Source organism: Uloborus diversus, chromosome 5 (assembly GCF_026930045.1).
Source record: "Uloborus diversus isolate 005 chromosome 5, Udiv.v.3.1, whole genome shotgun sequence".
Taxonomy (NCBI): Eukaryota; Metazoa; Arthropoda; class Arachnida; order Araneae; family Uloboridae; genus Uloborus; species Uloborus diversus.
In genome coordinates this window covers 70,102,329-70,118,131 of record NC_072735.1, presented here as the reverse complement: position 1 = coordinate 70,118,131, position 15,803 = coordinate 70,102,329, and the positions used below count along the sequence as shown (strand labels likewise).

General features: G+C 30.6%; 1 protein-coding gene across 1 annotated transcript in view; it reads left to right on the top strand.

The window, feature by feature from the left end:
• LOC129221873 (homeotic protein ultrabithorax-like) overlaps positions 1-15,803 on the top strand; it is a 53,762-nt gene that overhangs the window by 34,890 nt on the left and 3,069 nt on the right. The window lies entirely within an intron of this gene.

The following is a 15,803-nucleotide window of genomic DNA, read 5'->3' as shown; positions in this document are numbered from 1 at the left end:
CGACAGAGATACATACATAGATAAATTGGTACATAAATAAATACATGCGCTGAGTTTTTAATTATATAAGATTTTCTTTATAATTACTACTATTCTTCAATATTTTCGGCAACAGTGAAAAAGCGGATTTCGATTACTTCTTAGTTTTCACGTTGTTTATAATTTATTTTCTTCATTAAAATGTTGAACATTATTGTGAATATGCCTAGATCCGCGCAGAAAGGACAAGAGCGTGGAGTGATAGAAAACGTGCGGATAAAGTAACAGTTCAGTGTGTAAAAAAAAAGAAAAAAAAAAGATAAAAGTTTCGCTTGTATCGTTCGTGTATTTTTACGAAACACAATTTATTTTTTGAAAAACATTGAATGAACGATTTCATTTGTGTTTTCTCTTTAAAAGTAGTAGTTTTGTCAAAATGTTTACGGTTAAAATGAAATCAATTGAACTGGTTTTGTAGAAATCGGCCTTATTTTATTTTCATTTTTTAGTAATTCATTCACACATTTAAATTCAATCCATGCGGTTTCTCACTTTTACGCAATGTGCAGGTTTCCCTTGTGTAACTCGGTTAATTCGTATCGTGTTATATCAAAACCTGTTGTACGAGACTTTATGTATTTATTTATTTGATTTATTTTAAAATTAATTACATATCAGGGAAATGTTTACGGTTAAAATGATATCAATTGAACTGGTTTTGTAGAAATCGGCCTTATTTTATTTTCATTTTTTAGTAATTCATTCACACATTTAAATCCAATCCATGCGGTTTCTCACTTTTACGCAATGTGCAGGTTTCCCTTGTATAACTCGGTTAATTCGTATCGTGCTATATCAAAACCTGTTGTACGAGACTTTTTTTAATGTATTTATTTATTTGATTTATTTTAAAATTAATTACATATCAGGGAAATGTTTACGGTTAAAATGATATGAATTGAACTGGTTTTGTAGAAATCGGCCTTATTTTATTTTCAGTTTTTAATAATTCATTCACACATTCAAATTCAACTCATGCGGTTTCTCAGTTTTACGCAACGTGCAGGTATCCCTAGTATAACTCGGTTAATTCGTACCGTGCTATATCAAAACCTGTTGTACGAGACTTTTTATCTATTTATTTATTTGATTTGTTTTGAAATTAATTACATATCAGGGAAATACGTACCGTGTTGTATCGAAACCGTGTAATAGTAATAGTAGTAGTAGCTTTTAGGCATACTGTGCAAGGGGCCATTCATTAATTACGTAAGAGTCCAGAGAAGAGGGGAGTCGGAAAAATCTCTACGTATCCTTACTTGGGGGAGGGGGGGGGGAGTCATACCCATTCTTACGTAATATTTTCCAAGTCGATATTTTATATTAGAAATCGCGCGGTCAAGTGGTTTGGCAAGGATCATATTTCATTTGCTTCTAGAAGGTAAAAAACGTATTAGACTGAGCTGTTTTTTACTTATTTTTCAAAGAATAAATAATGTAAAATATGTGTATGGCATGTCTTATTTTTAATTAGTATCGCATCATATACAAAAAATATTTGTCGAAAAAACATTCAGCCCATATTCCTTTTAGTAAAAATTTCTATAAGCGAAAATATAAAAATAAATAAATAAATAAAAATAGTAAATTTAATAAAGATTTATATTAAGCTTGATTTTGTACTTATTTTAATAACAAAATATAAAAGTTGGTAGTAATCAGTTTTGTCGTATGATCAAATAATTCTTTTTCTTTTTTACCTACGAAACTACATTTTTTACTTTCACTTATGAAGCTACTGTTTTTTATATGAACATGCAATCGCATAAAAATGATGTCTTTAAAATAGTAATTTGTAGCCTTGAGTAGTTTGCCAACTACACATTATACAGTTAGCATTCGCGTGAGCGCAAAATATTATGTGTATAATAATACTTGATTTGTTTACTTTAAACGTGCATTACTCCCACTTATTAAAGTAAATTAAAAGTAAAAGTTTGCAGGTAATTAGTTTTGTTAACGACAACTACGTGAAAATTTTTAAAAAAGCAGCTTTGTACTCAAAAAGAATTTGTATTCCTTTTATAGAAATTTATAGGATTCACTTTAAAAATTTCTAATGTTTATTGCTCTATAAAATAATTGCTATAAAATATGTCTATTGCAACTACAAATTATATTTATTTTATAGTTGTATGGGTAATAATTTAAATTTTAAGTTTAAAAATGTAGATTCGTGTCATAAACCAAGATGAAGAAAATATAAGTCAAATAAATAAATAAAAGTGTTAATCAGTTATGTCGTATAATAAAATAATTATTGTTCATAATTTTTACCTATGAAGTTACATGTATTATTTTCTAGTGTGAATTTTGTTTTTTAAATTAACATGTAATCGCATGAAAACGACCGCTTTAAAAAAATTCGTAGTGGTCTTAGGTAATTTGTGTGATATGTTGTGGTACGTCATAGCTGTTATTCTGATACATTCTTTCGAAAATGTTGAATTTTTTTTCTCGCAAAGAGTTCCGAACTTCATCATTATTTCGAACAACTTTTAAGAAAGTTCCAAAATCGTTAATTATCTATAATGAATGATTCAAATAAATTTATTTTAATAATAACAAAAAAAAAAGAAAGAAAGAAAGAAAGAAAAGAAAACATTGGTGTTAATCAATTATGTTGTGTCGTAACTTACTATTCTCGAAACGAATAAACCAGATTTTAAGTTAACAAAGTGCAACATAAACATTATAAAGAACAAGAAATAACGCATTCTGGATCACGAAGAGCCTTTGATATGATGAAATCAAGGTGCAGATTTGCTGACTTGAAATTAATTTTTAACGGCAGTGCTGATTGATTTAAAAAAAAAAATGTAGTGCGTAGTACATCTCAGCTGTTTTATTGATACATTCTTTTGAAAATGCTGCATATGTTTCTCGCAAAATCACGTCATCATTATTTCGAATAACATTTTGGAAAATGTCAAAATCATTCGCTGATATTAGAGACAGCTAATAATTTTTAACACGTAATTAAACACATATGTTTTTCCTTAAAACCCAAATGACTGAAGGAATGCTATGCAATAATTTAAGCTTAAATATGTTTCTGCTTTTCCCCTACTTCCTTTGATAAAAGTCACAGTGGATAAGTATATAATTTTAAACAGTAACTTATGATGTTTTCACTTCTTCAACTGAAACTTATTACTATGTTTACAAGTTATAACGCTGGTGAGTGTTCATAACTGCGTTTTATTTTACTGTAATTCACATAAAAAAATGCTATGCAATAATTTTTCCCAAATGTATTTCAATCTTTCCCTTAGCTCCGAAGGCGAAAAACGATGCAGTTCTGTATAACTTAAAACTTTAAACAGTGACACTAAGTAGTTTCAATATGGGCACTTTATGAAAAAAAGTGAACTCATTTAACACCATTTTTAATTTATTACAATCCGCGTGAACGAATTTTAAAATATATATATATATTTGTACCACAAATTTCTTTTCCAGTAAATTTTACTGAAAGAATTGTGGAAAAAAATATCAAAAGTAACTACCAATTATATGGACAGTTTTCAAAAATGGTGAAACCATTTTGCGCTTCACTGTTTAATTTTATGTCCCATTTCAACGATTTTTCTCTCCAATGACAGCATTGACAACACCACGTTTTATAATGTGTGTACGACCCCTTCAATGAAGACCCCGCGCACGTACCCAGCATCCATAATGACTAGGCGGTTCTTATCTCCCGCTGCTCCCCTCTAGACTGGTGGTCGCCCGCGCCATTGTCATCAGCGGTGCAAGCCTCTTATCTCCCGCCTCACCTTCATTAAATGATAAGACCTCATAATACACGCCTCGTATCTCACCTGAGATATTTCGGCCGTCTCATCCACTGCAACTTTAACTAATGGTTAGTGTTGTCTGAAAGTTGGGAGGAGAGGGGGGGGGGTAATGTATTGGAGAGTGATATTCGTCATGGCGCTGCTACGAAGCCTTTTTCCGCAATCAAGGAAAGTCCACTCTTCTGCTTTGATTTCGATGATAAGCTCTTTTTCGGATCTCCTACTTTTGAACATGAGAGAAAGCCTGTTTATTTTTCTGGTTTCGGATGAAAATCTTTTTTTCCTTCTTTTTTTTCAACAAAATGTGGGGTATAGTGTGAGAACTCTAAATATTGTGTAACTAATGTTGTTATAGTTATGGTATTTATCATAGAATTCTTATATAAGTAGGGGATCATTTTTTCCTCCAAAATTTTATTACAAATTATTACACTAGAACAGTGATAACAGTGGTAACTCCTTCCCAATCATGATCAAACGGAAGTTTTCTATTTCATGTGCCCTGACTTAACTATTGATTAAAGAAATTGGTTGGTGGAAAATTATTAGTATAAATAAAATTACACGAACAACGATGTAGCACTGGAAACTAGATTCACGCCCTTTAAGCTCATATCTTTAAGAGTAAAACATTTATTAACCTAAAATTGGGATTCCATTATAGTAAGAGTAACAACTAACAATGCTAAGTATGTGAAAATATATGAAAAGGATTAGTGAACATTTGACTGATATGAAAATGATTGATAGAAATGTATGGTTTTAATGCAGAGAAGATAAGAAATAGTCTACTCTTGGCTATCCGGCCTAATTGGCTGAAGCAAAAAATTCCGGATACGGCGGAGTTTCGCTTAACACAGCTGGTGCCATATTAATTAAATAAATGATTAATGCAAAAAAATATTAAGTAACTGTTAATTTTTAAACTGCTCTAATGTGAAACATTATGACTAAAAACAGTCAAAATGAGAGCTTTTTACTTAAAAGTTAAGTCGTTGATGGACTGGGTCCTGCTCTTGCCCTCTAGCTCTTTGCCGCAATGCCAATAGTGTATTTATTTTCCTTTTTTTCTTGTTTCTTTCTCTCTCTCCCTCCCTCCTTTTTTAAATTTTTATGTTTTCCAGTTTTTATTGGAAATTTTTCTCCTCTACCTCTCCATACGAGTCTTGGAAAAGACAGGTTCCTACATTTTTCATTTTTAAATTTCCGAATATTCGAGAATCGGATACATGGAAGTCTGCTGCTACACATAGCTTAATTCGCTTGACATACTTTACAATACAAAAACAATTCCTAGTTTTCTGGCAAAGTAAAAAAAAAAGGTTCATAAGTTTATTTCTGAAAAATGTGTCTCCTTAGCGTTTTTCAAGGTGTAGAAATGTAGTCTGTAGTTAGTTACAGAAAAATTCAATTTTAAGATTTCCTCGATTAAATGATACATTTCACGGGTCCGGATTTGACTGCATTGAATGTCTATGCTCCTCAATTTAACAATATCCTTGATTTAACGATAACTTTTTCCAGTCCTTTGACATTTGTTAATTCGGGGTAGTACATGTAAAAAAAATTAATGGAAATTTAATTTTCTACAATGTCCAAACACAAGCGTCCTCATTCTTAGAAACGTTATAAGAGACCAAAACGAAACGGGAAAGAATGCAAACCTTCTGAATCGGTAATGGGTCAAAACTTCGTGGCCGAAACTTCGCCGGTCAAAACTTCGCGTGGACAAAACTTCGTGTGGTCAAAACTTCGCGCGGTCAGAACTTCACGGGAACAAAACTTCGCGTGGTCAAAAATTCGTCTGGACTTTTAGTTTCAAAAAAAAAAAAAAAAATCCCCGGAGGGGAATAGTGTAAAACTTCCCATGCGGTTAACTTATCTTCATACATGTATTACTTTTCAGATCTAAAATAAAACTTCTTAAAATTAAATTATTTTAGTTTAATGTGAAAAAAAATCTTTAAATTACACATTATTTTTCAACTTTATTGTTTTGATTTAAAAAATAAATATTATAATAGTAAATTAAATGTTTAAAAAATTCTATAAATCATGCATGAAAGTTGAAATGAGAAGAAAGATAAAGATAGTTTTTATTTGGTTTTGGTTTTATTTAGTTATCATTTTCTATTTATTTATTAATTTATTTTTCATTAATCTGTATATAATAAAACATCTTTCCTGCACAGGTTGGATTTCAAATTTCAAAAAAAAAAAAAAAAATTTCAATCCACCCTACTGTGGAGGTTTATCAATTTCTCTCTCGAATGGGGAGGAGAGCGAACTATGAGTGACCAAGTTGAGGGGGGGGAGGGATGGATCGCTCTTGAGTTTTACTGACAAATTTTTAAAAACTTGATACTTTATAGGATTATAGGATTAGGAACAAATGATGAAAAAAATAAAATGAAATACAAAATAATCTTCCAATTTATATCAATTTATTATTTAAATTACTTGATATACTTTAATTCATTTTGATTTTACACAATTAACTTGCAATCAAGTAATTCATTGTGAAAAATTATTTATTTATATAGTGTGTGTCTAATGCGTTTTTGAAAATCCTTGAACCAATAACACCTCCCCCCCTCTAAAAAAAGACACATTTTTACTTGTTTGCTAAATGCACATGAAATGTTTACAGAAGTTTATTGTTGTGAATGCGCGAAGTTCTGAATAGTCGAAGTTTTATACTTGCGAAGTTATGGATCGGCGAAGTTTTGACGGCCGATGTTTTGTCCAAGCGGAAATTTTGGACGCGGAGTTTTGTCCCGCGAAGTTTTGATCCCAAACCGTCTGAATCATTGTTAAGGGTAGAGAATTAAAAGAAAAAAAAAACACTTTGATGTGTTGAATGAATACAATTTCTCATTAAAAAAACATGCGTTGTTTTTAAAGCTTAATCTGTATCTCGTTTATTTCTCTCTCTCTCTCTCTCTCTCGCTCTCATCTTCTTGTACACAAATGTATTTTTTTTCTATTCATTTGCTTACTAATCGCACTTGAAATACTACTATACCATATTATTCCGAATATTACTAGCGCTTTCTTTTCCTTCTAAAATGCAAAATGCAATAAGTAAAGCAATTAAGGTGCGATCTGAATTTGGAAGGTGGTATGATGGTTACTGTGGTAATTTTCCTAGCAATCTATCGATTTGGAAACACTGCCTGATGTTGATTTGCAATTGACTGTGGTGGAAGTAGTTTCGGTGTTTCCTCGATTGTCTTGAGGTGTTTGTTCATCTTGTGCGCTGAAAATTTCAGCAAAATTTGCATTACAAAAAAGTATGATTTAGCTAATTAAATGATTTGAGGAGCGGATCTTATTCAAGGACGGGCGATGTTTACTTTTCGCAATTTACGTGTTAATCTTATGCATTTGATGCGCAATGCTATAAACTTAATGCTTGCTTTATAATTTATTTTATGCATTTTTTTTTTATAATAACCATATTTGCGGCAAGAAACCCTGTTATTATTTACTTATGTAATGAAGTGATTTGTGGAAATAAAATACGCTTTCTTAAACTAAGTTGGGGAAAAGAATATGTAATTTGATTTTTTTGGTCAGAAATATTCCATAGATTTGCAAACCTAAAAATATCATTTCTGTCAGGCAAATTAATTTCTTTTCATTAAATGTTTTTAGACTAAAATTTTGGCAACAAGAATTATTTTCTCAAAATGTTCCTCAATTGAAACTACGTATGTAACACGCATTACCAGTTTCTGAGACTTCCGGTTTAAGTGCGACTGAAATATGTCTTTGACACTACATATCATTTTGACCCTCTTGTCTTCTTATTATTTATCTTTTTTAGCGGTAGCGGCTCATTATTTTTCCAAGGATTCATTTGTGCTCGTTAACCATCTATGAATGACTCATTAATTCCTTTATATTATAATGATGATTTATGACGGGAAAAAATCGTTGTAGGGCAATTCCATTGAAGACGGACGAAAATTTATTTCAACTCGTTCAACATCTTTCAAAAACGTTATTGTACGGTATTTTCTAAATTTTGGTTGTATTCCAAATAGTATTTGTTGCTTGAACAAGTGAAGATTTTAAGAACTTTAATTGAGTAACGTTGACACAAGACTTTTTTTTTTTTTGACATTTTTTACTGTGGTAAAGCTTTTGATTTCTCAAGAGGTAAGTTTAAAAAAAATTGTGTTCATTTATAAGCAATCTTGAAAAGTTTTACGATTTATGTCAAATTTCATCATGAAATCATTTAGCTTTTGGAATGCGTGAAAGTATTAGTTTTCTTTAACGATTTTGGAGAGGACACTTTTCTCCACTAACCCTTTTTTTTTTCTACTTCCATAATCTCATTTAAAAAATGCTTTCAGCAATAATTGAAAACTTCCCAACGATATTTGTATTCCGGTATTAGTGGGATTTAATACTCGCAGACCAATGGAAATGAATTTAATTTTTCTACATGATTCTCGACTACTGTCGTGACGTCTATAAGTGTTCGCAAAAATTGCAAACCGTAGAAGGTTAGAATTTCATGTGGTGTGTAGTTGTGGGTGGATAGGGCGTAATTGTGCATTTCCTTTTTCGTTATTTCAAGTGGAATAGAAATAATGTCATAAATGTTTAGCCGCTTAGCAATATATAGTTATGCTTTTGTCGCAAACTGCTTGCGATATTAGCGAAAATCCCGTGGAGTCAATGTTAAACATTGTCGATAGTTCTATTACAAATCTTTGTAAAACTATCTTTGCTGCATCACTTTGCAGCAATGAAGGAAGTGTAATTTATTTTAAAGGTTCTTCTTTAAATGTCTCTTATATTATTTTTTTTATTTGCTCCTGTAACACGCGTTCCACTTAGTTTTTGTTCTTGCAATTTGAGATTTGAGATACCAACAGAAACATCTAATTCTTTTAAGTTTGAAAGTGCCAATCTGTACTATATTTATCATACTCTAGTACAGGTCTAAAATTTAAGAATAACTAAATGTGAAATAAAATCAGCAAAAACATCTAATTCATTTAAATTTGAAAGTGCCAATCTGTATAATTTATCATACTTTACAGGTCTAAAATTTAGGACTAATAAAATGTAAAATAAAATTATGCGTACACGAAATATTAATGGGCTAACGAGAGTACTCGAGTACAGACACCCACATTTCCTTTTGGTAATCAAAAATATATATTATTTAATAGGCGTACAAGAAAGTCACTAAGTGTACATCAGATTTTTAGTTATCGGGCTAGACATTTATATGCGTATTATTATTATTATATTATTATTATTATTATTATTATTATTATATTATTATTATTATTATTATTATTATTATATTATTATTATTATTATTATTATTATTATTATTATTATTATTATTATTATTATTGTCAGAGAGGTTTTATACGCCTCTTGCAAACGCCTTGAAAATTTAGATCAAAATAATTTCCCTGCTCAATATTTTCCATGATTTTACCATCGTAAAAAATGAAAGTAACAAAAAAACCTGATATTTTTTAAATATTACATTTAAATTTTCGTTTATAAATATTATTATTTTAAAAACAAAATGTTAACCATTCAAGGGTGTTAAAATCAGATCAGTATACTTGCTTTCTTTCCTTGCTATCTCCTCTTTCATTTTTAAAAGTATGAAATTGAGAATTATTATAGTCGTCAATTTTTTTTCGTATATTTTACTCCTCTGAAATGATCATTTAGCCTGTAAAATAAGTCGATGAGTATTTTTACGCAGTAGAAAAAATCAAAGCACTATATCCAATTATTTATTACTATTAATGCTGTTATCTTTTTGTTATTTCACTTGGAAAGGGCACGAGTGGCTCAAATTACTCAGACTGTTTCAATGAACTCTCCCAACGTTTGTGAGAAGTATTACTGGCTTGTTTATTAAATGAATAGTGAAAGTATTTCCAAAATGAATTGTGAATAAAATAAATAGTATGAAAAATATCTTACAACTGCAAAAATTTTGCCATTACATCATTTTTTAATATTTGTCAGTTTTGTTTCGTAGTTAATAACTGCAGTTTATTATAAACTTTATTCCTCGTCCAAAAATATCGAAATTTTCACTAAGTTTAAAGCATACGCACACCCAATGGTTAAATAATACAACTCAACCTTTCGAACGTTATTTTCACGGAATGGTTCCAGTCGTGTGTTCACACATTTTTATTTTAGTCAGTACTGATATTTTTCATATAATAAATTATCTTTAACTAATAAATTCAATTTAGGATTAAATAAATAATTTCATTTAGTAACTTTAATATTGCCCTGGTAGAAACTTCAAAATGTTTTGAATACCATTTTGTATAGAAGCTTTGAAAATGGCCTTATGAGAAACATCGATGTGACAAGAACATCATTTTATTTCAAAATAATATTTTTCTGTTTATTTACTAACAACGAGTCAATTAAAAAATCTTCAGTCTAATTAATTTAACTAATGTTATTACTTTACTGTTTGAAACAAAGCCGCAAAATTATTTTTATTTAAAAAATACTCTTAATTTTACGTATTATTATTATATTTTCAACAATAGCTCTTTGTCCAATCACTGTTGGCTACAATAATTTTAAATTTTGATATTAAATGTGATTGTGGATTATTGTCATCTCTTCAATTAGGGAATAATGTGACTTTTCATCATTGTTTTTTCTCTCTACGGAATTATAGCATTAAACTTGAGAATAACTAATTTAACTCAGTTATTATTCAGCAGAGTAATGAAAGGAAACTTAATGAAATCAAGTGTGTAGTCAATGATGATGATAGCCATACATCTATACAATTTGAAAAATATTTTTGTACAACTAAAATCATTCTATACTTAACTTTTTTGAAGGTTCAGTATTTGCCTTGACTTACTCAGAGTACATTTCCATGATGTCTTTCAACTCCACATGATGCAAATGTTTACAGCGTTGTTCCCTGAAACTAACAAACAAAAAATGTTTTAAAATAAAAAATTAATAATCATTTGGTTATAAATTCGTGCTTTCGGAAACGCTGAAATGACTATCAACGGTTCCAACCACAATAGTAATTCGATTATGCGTGGAAACTTAATATAGTAATCTATGCGATTAAACTTGGTTAAAAATGAATAGTAATGCCATAAGTTATTCTTAACCATTGAAAGTATAAGTTATGAAACAAAACTTTAAAAAAAATAGAACTTAAAAAGGCTACTAAGAAATCAATCGTAAAGATTGAAAATATTTAATAAATACATGTAATTCCCTACTTGTAGTACAAACTGAAAGTTTTTTTTTTACTTACGCTGTTGCAACATTATTTCTGGAGAAAATTTATTATAGTTAATGTTTATTCATGATTACTGGTGAAAAATATTAAAAAAAAAAAAAACATTTGAAGCACGACCAATCCAAGTTGTAATATGCACGAAATATTTCCTTTAAGAGAAAGCTTTGGATTTTTCAATAAGTAATATTTCTATTGTTTTCCAAAGTCCAAAGCAATGTAATCTGGTTTCTGAAAATTAATTTAAGCAGGAGCTTGCGTCTTGAGTCTCAAAATATTCCTGGAAATATAAGAAAATTAGTTTATTTTAAAAAAAATGGAAGCATTAAAAAAACTTAAAGTAATATTGCACATCAAAAATCAAATGAGTGTTTAACTTTTTGTACGTAGATTAACAAGAGCTTTAAAAAAATGAAATCAAATGATTAAAAGTGTTTCCTCGACGTTAAAAGTTTGCATGCATGTGCTCTCTCTCTCAATCTCTCTCTACTAACATTTTGAACATTGAAACAATTTTTGTTTTCAAATAAAATGATCAGCGTCTGTGAAAATAATGTGAAACGGAAAAATACGTTGATGTAAAAGCACTTATTCTCACGAGCCGTAATTTTCGCGAAAATGAAGAAAACGGTGATTTTTTAGAGCTGAAAGTTTCGTGAATTTTATAAGAATAGGATTAAATCCTTAAAAACAAATTTCGCGGATCTTTAATTTTCACGATTACGACTGGTTCGCGAAAATTAAAGGCTCACGAAAATAAATGCTTTCAGACTATTTTGTTTTATTGCCATTTTATGTGCACTAAAAACTATGGATGAACCTAACTCCTAATTGACGGGTTATCTATTGAAAAGTACCTAAGATTCTGATTCTGATCAAATAATCTGTGAAGATTTTGGATTGTTTCTGCTTTTTGCGGTTATTATTCCGCAGTTATTTTAATGTTGACTCTTAAAATTTTCTTCATTATGTCTTTTCCTTCCATTAAAATTGTAAAAAAAGCCTACTAAGTAAGTGAAACGGTCCCAATCTCTTACTTTTCATTCCTAACTGAAGATGCATTTTTTTTTTTGAAAGCGAACGTGATTAAGAAAATTACAGTGAAGTTAATTCTTCGATTTTTGAAAATCTCACTTAAGCATTAAACTTATTTTTTTTAAGTTCTTTTCAACTCACAACTTGCAGGTACGTTAAAACTGTTTCTCTTTGATACTGCATTGCGAAGAAAGTACCATGTAAAGAATGATAGACTAATTTTTACATGTAATGCCTATCTAAAGAATGTTGAACTAATTTCTGCCTTGCAATTCACCAGTATTTCTTACAATGCTGATTCAATGAAGTCGTCCCCAAATTTTCTACACGCTTCAACTTTTAACTAACAATACAACAGCAAAATAATTCAGCCCAATTTTTCATCAAACTTTTATGTAACTTCAACATGCAGATGTAGTATTTATAATGAAAAAAAAAATGTATGAAACGTAGTTCCGCGACTTGAAACAAAATCGAAAAGAATCACACCGTTTCTCTGCTGAAGTTATTCAAGTAACGATATTGTAATAAATAATGACCCAAATAATTTTACTGTTAGACCATTCCACGGAAAACGAGCAATTTGTACCGCACGTGACACTTCATATATTTAATTAAAAAATAACTTTAAAATATTAATGAATCTTTTTTTTTCCTACTTAACAAATTATAGACTTATGTGTCATTTCTTTAGCAAAAATTATATCGTTACCATTTTCAATTATTACTTTTTATTGAAATATATGAACCGTCACGTACGAGACAAAGATTTGACTTTTTCGTGGAATGGCCCTGTTTCTTTAACACGAACATTCGGTTTCAAAACTTCGAGGACATTGAAAATAGGTCAGCAATCTAGTTTAGAACTGTTAGAGCTACCTAAGTGATACCACCGATTTCTCTTTTCTTTTCTTTTTTTTTTATATTCACATTTGCAATAATAATTGAATTCAAGATGGGTTTAGGGATTACAAAGAACAGATCCAGTTCAAGAAAACAGCGATACGTTTGCTAAAGCAAAAAGAAAAAGCTATTCTGCTATTTTTTTTGCAGAGCCTAATTTTCTTGCACCAGTTTCGATGTACTTCTGAGACACAAATAATGCAGTTTGCAGGTTAGTAAACGTGCACTACACAAATATGATGGGTCTTAGTCAAATGAAAAGAAAATCAATTCAATGTATGTAGCATGAATTTACGTAAGCCATATCATGATGTGTTATTAATTGCTTTAAAAAAAAAGGGCATGTAACCAACCCGACGTAAAATGCTATAAGCCCCCCTACAACTACTCAACATCTCAGAAGGAAAATTTGAAAGTCATTTGAGGCAGTAAGAAGCAAAGGGCTGTAAGTGGACATTTTCAAGTTTTGAGTAAAACGACTATAAAGATAACGTCCTAGGTAGGTTTTTATTGAATTTTTTTCTAAATCATGCTGCACAGCAGCACCTACCAGGACAACTAGTACTATCGCTTGCCCTAAGACAGAGGAGGGGTCCGCCTCCCATTTATACTGGTTATCTCCAAATTTTTAATTTTGCCACTTACATCCCTTTGCTTCTCCCTGCCTCATTTGTAAAGTTCAATTGTAGTGACACTGTCCGTAGAATTTAGTTTTTTTTAAATTTTTTTATAAGCTTTACTGTTTACATGGCTCTATTCCTTTTTATTGCAGAATAGTATAATTTTGAATTGAATAGTTGTTTTCTTTGTTATACTTCGTATTATATCACCAGTATGATTGAAATATGTATTGAATATATAATGAATTTTATACGTATTTTAGAGAGAGCACTAATTATCTTGTAACACAAGCGTTTTTATATAACACCTGGAATGTTCCTGACAGTTAAATTAATAAGAAATGCGGGAAATCGCAGTTTTTTTTTTTTTTTTTTTTTTTGTTAAGCGTTCACCTTGAGAATAAATATTTTTTATTATGCATACAGCACATATTTTTAAAACACCGTCAAAGTTGGAATAATTGAAAAAAAAATAAATAAATAAACTTTCTCGAAATTGTCATCGCTTCACTTCAGTGCAAAAAACTTCTCGAAAAGATCGGAGATCATCGGCAAAGCAGCTGCGACGGAAAAAGTGATGTCTGGTTAATCGCGGATTGTAAAATCCTGCAATAGGCTGTCAGTGGTGAAAGATTTTATAGCGCTTCGAGTTCTCGCTTTATGGGCCGTTTGACAGGTTATTGTTCCATTTTATCGCTTTCAAAGTGGCCATAAGGTTTCGCTGGGAACCTATAACTGGCTACTTACATAATGTCCCGCACCTCGATGATATTGCCGCTTTTTACGAGCGGAGGTAAAAAATTACGTTTTCTTAAACGCTTTCGAACGATGGCGGCTTTAAGCAATGGCTGCCGTCAATGGGCGAGAAGTGGCGAAGGATCAGCGATACATAAAAACGTATGGTTTTAACTTTTCTATTCCCCCTTATCCCCTCTCTCTCGTAAGAGAGATTTGGACTTTTCAAGCATGCTTTTATCTTTATTCTAGATCTTCTTAACTTGTAAAGAAACTGGCTGTTGCTAATTAATTTTAAACCATGCTATCAAGCGCTTAATTACTCTTTTTAGTATTTTAAATTGAGTGAGTATAATTGTTATTCTAAAATGAAATTTCGTTCAAAATATAAAAAGAAAGAATTGAAAACTTGTAATAAAATACTTGCGAAATTAAGGCGTGGCAGGAGTTAATCTTGGATTTTCTCAGTTTTCGTTTTCTTTCACTTGTAATGTAGAAGTTATTATTTTCTTTTTTTATATTGTTTACTTGTTTTTATTTATTTTTTTCCGCTTAAAAAAAGTTGTGATTGGCGCTTATTAATTTTAATGCTGTACTACCAAGCTCTTAATTACACTGTTAAATATTTTAGATTCAATAATCAAAATCAACAGTAAAAGAAAATAAGTTTAAAAAGAAAATTAATTTGAATTCTGAAATGTTGAATTAAAATTAGGTTTTTCGCAATCACGAGTTGCAACAGAACTCTACATTGGAGTTATTGTTTCTAGAAACGGTTCCTGTCCCCCCAAGCCTGCCCCTCCTCTTGTGCGGTTACGTGTGTATAGTTGTATATGTGTATGTGTAAGCTTGTGTGTGTGCGTAGACCTATGTGCATGCACATTGGCGTGTGTGTAAAGGCACGTGTGAGTGTGTATGAGCGTACATGTGTGTAGGACATGAACGCCACTGACCAGGAGAAGCGGCTACCGGGGGACAGTGCTCAGGACCGGAAAAACCACGCCTGAAGAGGACGGAGGGGTGGAAAAAGAAACGAAGCATCAAGGACGGTCAAATGAAAGCAATTAGAAATTGTGATTGCTCAAAAAAAAAATCGAAAAATTTAAACATAAAGCGTGTGCACAACAATGAAATGTGACCAAAGCTAATCATCATTAATTGTAGCAAAATAAAATCGTTATATATATGAAAACCGATATAACTTATTCCAAGAGTTAGATTTTTCAGCCCTAGTTTTCTATTTTACATTTTTTTCTCAGAACTTTTATCGTTTGTTTTAATTTATTGTTAATTGGTTTTAATGCCATACACTTGTTTACTTTAAAGCATTTTGGATTCAATGAGGCATAGACTATCATGTTTATAGAATCCCCTCAATTCTTTAAA